The sequence below is a fragment of the Sinocyclocheilus anshuiensis genome, unplaced genomic scaffold (assembly GCF_001515605.1).
Source record: "Sinocyclocheilus anshuiensis isolate Anshui unplaced genomic scaffold, SAMN03320099.WGS_v1.1 scaffold964, whole genome shotgun sequence".
Lineage (NCBI taxonomy): Eukaryota > Metazoa > Chordata > Actinopteri > Cypriniformes > Cyprinidae > Sinocyclocheilus > Sinocyclocheilus anshuiensis.
Genome location: NW_015552666.1, coordinates 1011415 through 1019364, shown reverse-complemented (window position 1 = coordinate 1019364; position 7950 = coordinate 1011415). Strand labels below are relative to the sequence as shown.

The 7950-nt window shown below is 36.5% G+C and overlaps 1 pseudogene; it reads right to left on the bottom strand.

Moving 5' to 3' along the window:
* Nucleotides 1-194: 194 nt before the first annotated feature.
* Nucleotides 195-5541, bottom strand: LOC107667351 (sodium- and chloride-dependent GABA transporter 2-like; annotated as a pseudogene).
* Nucleotides 5542-7950: the final 2409 nt, after the last annotated feature.

Here is a 7950-nt window from a genome sequence, read left to right as displayed (position 1 = left end):
CACCAAGAGCTTGTAACACTCCAAAGAGAAAGGAAAAATTGAAATCGCATCATATGACCCCTTTAATTCAACTTTCACTAGGCCACATAACTATTTTTTTTCTTCAAACTTAAAAACTTAATGAATTTACCCATTAGGACTAATTGACTGACCTGACTAATTGACTGACCTGCTATTTAATATTTCGGGGCAAATGATGTAATGGCATTTGAATATTATTGGCTGTATGGGGTCTTTTCTCTGTCTGTACAGGATGACAGAGTATAATGATGTGCTGAGGGTCTCTGAGACTGAGGTAGATCCTCTGCTGGAGTGCAAGCCAACTGGAGACGCTGAGGGCAACACATACAAAAACATTTTTCACTTAACCTTATTACATTTGAATCCATAGGAAATGAATTGAATTCATTCCTGTTGTGAAACAGTTGCCTGCTGGTTCTGTTAAAGGTTTCAGAAATATTTCCAGACATTTATATAGTGCTGAAATGAACATTTTCAATAAAAAAAGCATTTATTTTTCTTGACAACACTCCCAGAAGGTCCCTTTCTACTTATAGAGTTTGTAGATCATGTTAATGGGGATGAGGGAGAGAGAGTATACTGCGAGGAATCAGCCAATAGCGTATGCCCACCATGGATACACGTATGTGTTATTAAACTTTAAGGGACTGTACTTGACCAGAGAGAAGATAAAGGTGCCCTACAGGACATAATTGACAAAAAATATATAGTTTGATTCTTTTGTTTGTTTGTTTGTTTTTTACATATGAGTTTGGTGCATATCAAATAATGTTGTATCACTAAACTGTTCCGATTTAAAAATGTGACAGAAACAAACTTACTACGCAGACAAGAGGGGGTGACATAGAGCCAGCAGTACTTCATCATGGGCCAGGGTTTGTAGCCAATCATGTCTTCTATGTTCTCATAGAATCGGTCAGCACCTTGGAGAAAATAAGCACATAAAGTCCCATGAAAGAGTAGTAAGAACAATTTAAGGAGTATTTAAGTGTAAGCTACCAACCATATACACATCCAATGGCCACAGACTGACATGTAGCCAGGAACAGGAGAGTGGCTCCACTACAAACGTAATGATCAAACAACTGAATGATGTACAGACTACCCTGTGAAAAAAAAGTAGGACACTTATAAAAGCAATGATATTCTAATGAACAGAATGCACAGCCATGGATTGTACAAGCCTTATGTTTGATATCAGTGTAACATAAGTGAATTGAAAACTGAGCTGAATATGCGGTTGATTGTGAACTTCTGTAGGACCAGAAATGCCTTCCAGTAACAAAATAGAAATTATTCACTAGTTACTTTCTAATTTATTAGCTGAATTGTCTTAGGCCCACCTCTGTGATCATGAAGAAGCTCATCAAGTAGCAGACAAGGCAAATCCCTAAAAGTAGCATCTCTCTTCTGAAGCCACGTCTCAACACCGTGGGAAAGATATCTGTCACTGACGTCATTATGCTCTCCAGTCCAACAAACTAACACAAAAAAGCACATTGGATGGGGAGGCAGGAAGAGGGAGAAGAGCAAAGCAACAGAAGTTAGGCTAAGAAAGAGAAGGAGGTCTAACCTGGCTGTCCAAGCCCAAGAGGATGATCATGATAAAGAAACACACAGCCCAGAACTGACACCATGGCAACAATGTCACCGCCTGATGGCACACTATAAACACCAGTCCTGGACCTAACGGCAGCCAAGGGAGGAGGTACAATGACCAACACCACCTAAAGTATCTTACAGTATCCATGCATTACTCCAATCATTACTTAGCGATCAAATAAATAATAGGTAGTGAACTGCAATCCAGTAGGATGACAAATAATGGAGTCTGCTTTAATTAGTTTTATTATTAAAAACCATTGGGATATGCAGTGACAATTACAGTTCGTATTAAAACAAACAATGTTATTCCATTTAAATTAAAATTTGATAGTTCATTTGGTAGAACAATAAAACATGTTTTCTCTTACCAGACTCGGCCACAAGGGATATGTCCACCCCCTGCTCCTGGGCCATGTGACCCAAAACAGAGAAAATGGCAAACCCACCTAAAAAACTGGTTCCGCTGTTCAGAAAGCAGAGGAAGAAAGAGTCCCTGTAGGAACATTTTTTAGAAATACTCAACAAATGTAATAATACAAAAAAAATCACATATATAAATATGTGTAATATATAATTTATTAATATGTAATATTAATTAATTAGAGAGCGAGAGAGAGCGAGAGAGAGAAGGACCAATTTCTGATTCTTTTACTGAATTACAGCACTAATTTAAACATGAATAAGTGAGATGCACATTAAGTGAATCTATCAGTTCAAATAAATTGTCATCCTTCATACAATGCACACTAACCTATAACAGTTATTGTTATATTGATTGTAGCTTCCAAGAGAGCTGAGGTATCCAAGACATATGGCGTAAGAGTAAAAGATTTGAGTACCAGCGTCCATCCATACCTTACAAAGAAATGAGCAAGTAATACAATTCAGAAAGAGTAACATAAAAAGCAGGATACAGAATATGTATACTCATGCTGATGTTGAAAATTGAGATGCCGTTGAGATGCCGTTTAATAATAGTGGATGCCGTTTATGGCACCAGGTAGAGTGACCCCTCGTAGGAGCAGTATCAGGAGCATAACATAAGGGAATGTTGCTGTGAAATAGACTGCCTGTAAATATTATAATAATATTTTTAATTAGATCTTTAATTGACAATAACATAGACGGTCTGGGTATTGCATGCTGGAAATTGCTTTCAGTTCTGAAACCGGTAATAAAAAGATTTTAAATTTTTTTCTTATTTAAGCCATTTGCAGTACATTTTGTCATTACGCCCTTAGTTTTTTAATGACAGCTAATATGTATGTCTGTTAAGACTGTAACCTTCCCAGTAGATTTCACGCCTTTCCAGATGCAGAAGTAGACCAGGAACCAGACAAGTAAGAGAATAAGAGCCAAGTCCCACCTTACTGTGCCCAAATACTTTATTCCACTGGACAGTCGCAAAACTCTGTGACTGAACACACGCAAAGTGTTTAAGCAATATAACAAAACGGTGAGTTGGCCGACTTATGTAAATGAACTGCTATGTGAGACAGACACAAGCAAAACATTACCATATTCATACACCATTGTATTTACATGGTACCATGGTCCAGTAAAATTTCTACAATGTCAAACTTTAATATTAACTGTTAAGTTATTTTTGTTATTGTTATATTATGTAATTATTATTATTATTATTATTATCTTAGTGTATGTTCATTGCATTTCAATTTAACTCACTGCCAGAACTCCATCACAGAGAAAGAGGCATTAAGAGGAGTTGTCCACTCTGAACTAGAATTATTCCCACTAAGCACAGTACAAGCATCTAAAATCAAAGATATACGAATATGGTTAAAAGTATATAACATATAGCAATAAACATTAAGAACCCATATACCAAGACCTAACCTGATGCAATAATTTCACAAAACATCTGGTTCATATATAGTACCTAAATAATATTCAATACATATCCCTCTCCCAATCCTGGCATAAGCATCAATGTTTGGTAAAAGAGGGGGCAAAAAATGAAACATAGCCTGAGAAAAATACCATATTTACTTACAAGTAAATGTGATACAAGGCTTCCATGTATACATACATACATCTGACCTTTAACCAAATGTACCTGTGTTCCACAGATTGCTGCAGCTGGCCCAGGGCAGTGCACACTGAAGGCTGAGAAAAGGTACAGAAAGGCCCAGGCTATGATGATGATGTAGGTGATTGAGCCATAGACAATTATCATTTGACTGGCATAACCCATTCCTGAAAAAGAGAGTTGTGTTAGTACTGAATTTTTAAACAAATGTTGCCTTATTTTACTTGACAATAAATTTAAATAATGTATAACACACAGTATGCAATAAAATATGAAAATGTACATGTTAGAGACAGAGGACACTGTTTATCATATAATTAAACATATTTTACTATATTTTATTATTATAGTTCATTATTATTTATTTTAGTAATTAGTAATAAAAGCTTGGTGTTGTGGGTCACTAAATTAGTTATCTTAAGGGTGATAACTAGCTTCTGCAACTAAACGTAGTTGTTGAAAAAGTCATTATTTCAAATATAAATTTTTAGCACAGTAACTTAAAGGCCACAGAAACATTGTTAGCAAATGCATTACAATTTATACAACAGCAGAATCAAGTCCATAATTACAAGCAACAATTATTCTTTTTAAAAATCTACATTTTAACTATATGCTACAAACATTTATTTTAAAAAAAATACAAAAACATGACAAACAGGTAATTTCACTACATTATAAGAAGTATCCCATAATGCATACTAATCAAGAAGTGAGGAACCCACCTTCAAAAAGAGGACAGATCTTTCTCCAACATGTGATGCCTCCCTGATTCGTGTACTGACCCAAAGACGTCTCAAGCACAAAAAGCGGGATACCACAAGTAAGAAGGTACAGGACATATGTAATGAAAAAAGCCCCTAAGGATTTAAGAGATGGTATTTATTTATTTTATACCTTAAGAAGGTCAGTGATGTCCAGTATAACAGTCAGTTAGCACGATACATACTCTGTTCAAGTTGTGGAATCCCCCAATTCAACTGGAGATATGACTTTTCCACATACATTATCAGTGCTACAAGGTTAAATGTTTTAATAAACATCACTAAGGTCATTGTGACCTCATGTCACATTCATTTTGTACACTTTATAATGTACAGCACATTAGGCCCAAAAATAAATGCTGAAATAAATGATAAAAATCAACTTTTTAATATTGTTTAGGAAAAAGTTTACAATTTTTTTTTTTGTATTTGTATCCTTTTTTAGGATTAATGTTATCTACCTAATGGAATACAAATGCAGATCACATACAAAGGTGTAACTGGTAGTGAATATGTTAACTTTTGATGATTTAATAAACAAGCACAGCAATTTGTTATGTAAACTGACAGATGGTTTATAAATGCTTCTCAATAAATATCACATACATGAAGTGATAGATAGGACTATAACACATACAAAGATACAGATTATGTTTTAGTCCCTTAATCTCACATAACATAAAAACCATAATCAACTCCGTCAACAACTATCTAGTCCAAAACTGCTCACCTCCTCCATTTTTATAACAAAGATATGGGAACCTCCAAACATTTCCGAGCCCAATGATATAATCAACTCCGTCAACAACTATCTAGTCCAAAACTGCTCACCTCCTCCATTTTTATAACAAAGATATGGGAACCTCCAAACATTTCCGAGCCCAATGATATAATCAACTCCGTCAACAACTATCTAGTCCAAAACTGCTCACCTCCTCCATTTTTATAACAAAGATATGGGAACCTCCAAACATTTCCGAGCCCTATGATAGCTCCAGCCACAGTCAGCAGAAATTAAATCTTGTTTGCCCATTGGCCTCTCTCTTCAGGACTTAGATCAGCCTGTTGGTTCCCTGTCCGCCTGGTGGAGGAGCCTGCCATACTCACAGTGTTTATGTCCGTCAGTGCTTTGGTAGGTGTGTGTGAATGATTTGAAGAAGCGATTCTAGACACAGTGAATATCTAGACTCGCTGGGGTGTTTGTGTATTAGCGTGATTCTTTACCACTGCTTTTAAGCATTATCAGGGGTGGGCGGCGGGTGATCAGCCTGCCAGGTTTTTTATCCTGAGGGTGAGAGTAGAGATGTGTTAACTTGTTCCATTCAGTCCATTAGTTTTGCGACTGCAATCATTTTAATAAAAAAAAGGTTTCTTCTCAGCAGTGTAGCTACCCTTCAAAGGATGCTGTCTATCATGTTGTGACCTGTGCAGTTCTTCCTGTGCCCTTTACTGTCATGCTCAGCTTCTGGTTACGGAGGGTATGAGGGGTTGATCTGCTGAGTCCAGTAACCTGACAGCTGCTAGTCATTATCTCTGTACTTTCGTCTGTGTTCATTGATTTCTGAGACACAGGGAAAAAATGTGCTCCTGCCACTAGCAAAATTTCCACTAGAATGTTCTTAAAAATGTACTATTTGATTTCTCTTTAAGAAAAAGTATGATATTCAATCCCCATAAAATCACATAAGACCAGCAGAACTTTATACTTCCTGTAGGCTAAAATTGAGATTAAACAAACATATATAAAACAGAAATATACTGTAAATGTGTATCTCTTATGGAAACATTACCACTATGTCCTGACAGAGGGAATTTCATAATGGCATATTCTATGTCAATTCCATAAGATTTTTATTTTAAAAAATGTAAATAAATATTTTTTTTATTTAATTTTACAAAGTAATTGTTTACAATCCCAATATTTCGCAACTACGATAAATCAACTTTGACACATAATAGTAAAGAAATAGTTTGGGATTTGTGTATGTTTATGTAATAAAAAAGGGGTCTTTTATGAATTTACACTATGAATTAATATTAAGGTGTTGTTTTTTCCTTCTGCCATTTAAAGAGTCTGATATGAGGAATGTCACTAGTTATTTTTATTAAGACTGTGTTTTCTGATAAGTGTTCATTGTTTTCATGGGAGACATATCTGAGAATTGCTTGGTTGTGACTGCCATAGATATGTGTAGATTCCCCATTCGACGGCTCCAGGCACGTAGATGCGGCCGCCATCTTGGAACGGTCAACTTGACGGCATTCACCACAAAGATATACGTAGATGCCTCATTAGCGACTGTTTCTATGGGCCGCTATACGTAAGCCGTCCGCCATATTGTAACGGTCAACTTGACGTCATTCACTATAAGCACTGAATATTCGCCACAATCCTGCACAGAACGGCTCAATGGCTCTGTGAGAACCTACAGTATGGTGAATGACCTCAAGTTGACGGTTCCAAGATGGTGGCCACATCTACGTGCCTGGAGCCGTCCAATGGGGAATCTATACATATCTATGATTCACCATACTGTAGATTCTCACAGAGCCGTCTGTGCAGGATTGTGGCATCTTTCGAATATTCAGTGATTACTATGGCGAATGACGTCAAGTTGACCGTTACAATATGGCGGACGGCTTAAGTATAGCGGCCCATAGAAACAGTCGCTAATGAGACATCTACGTATATATATCTATGGTGACTGCATTAGCAAGGTCAATGTCACTCTTTTAGTTGCCATGGACACCTTGTTTCTGTGTTTTCCTGTCTTCTGTTTTGTTTTAGTTCCTGTGTGCCCTTATTTGGTTATGTTCCTGGTCTCGTTGAGCTTTATTAGTTTATCTGTTTAGTTCATTATCCTGATCTTTGTATTTAAGTTGCTCCCTTTCTGTCACTCGTTGTCTGGTCACGTTATACTACGTTGTGTTTTCTCTTGTGAGTTTTGAGTCCATTATTAAACTGAGAGTTTTGGACTTTACCTGCTGTCTCCTTCGCCTTGAAATAGGCCTTTTGTGTACATAGAAAAAGTCTTAGATCTTTGAGTTCAGCTCATGACAAATGGGGGCAAAAACAAAAGTGTTGCGTTTATAATTTTGTTCAGTGTAGTTGAATGTCTGTTGGTGGAGCATCAAAATAAAGTGTTAGTAGATATTAAACAAATGGTCTACTAATACTTGTCACCCTTTTAGTTTTCATGGACACCTTGTTTCTGTGTTTTCCTGTCTTCTGTTTTGTTTTAGTTCCTGTGTGCCCTTATTTGGTCATGTTCCTGGTCTCGTTTAGCCTTATTATTTTACCTCAATCACCTGTGTTTAGATAATTATTCTCATCTGTCTATGTATTTAAGTCGCTCCCTTTCAGACACTCTCTGTTCGGTCACTGTTATACTAAGTTGTGTTTTCCCTTGCTTATCTGCCTGAGTTTGGAGTCCATTATTAAAGGGGTCATATGATGCGATTTCAAGTTTTCCTTTCTCTTTGGAGTGTTACAAGCTGTTCGTGAATAGA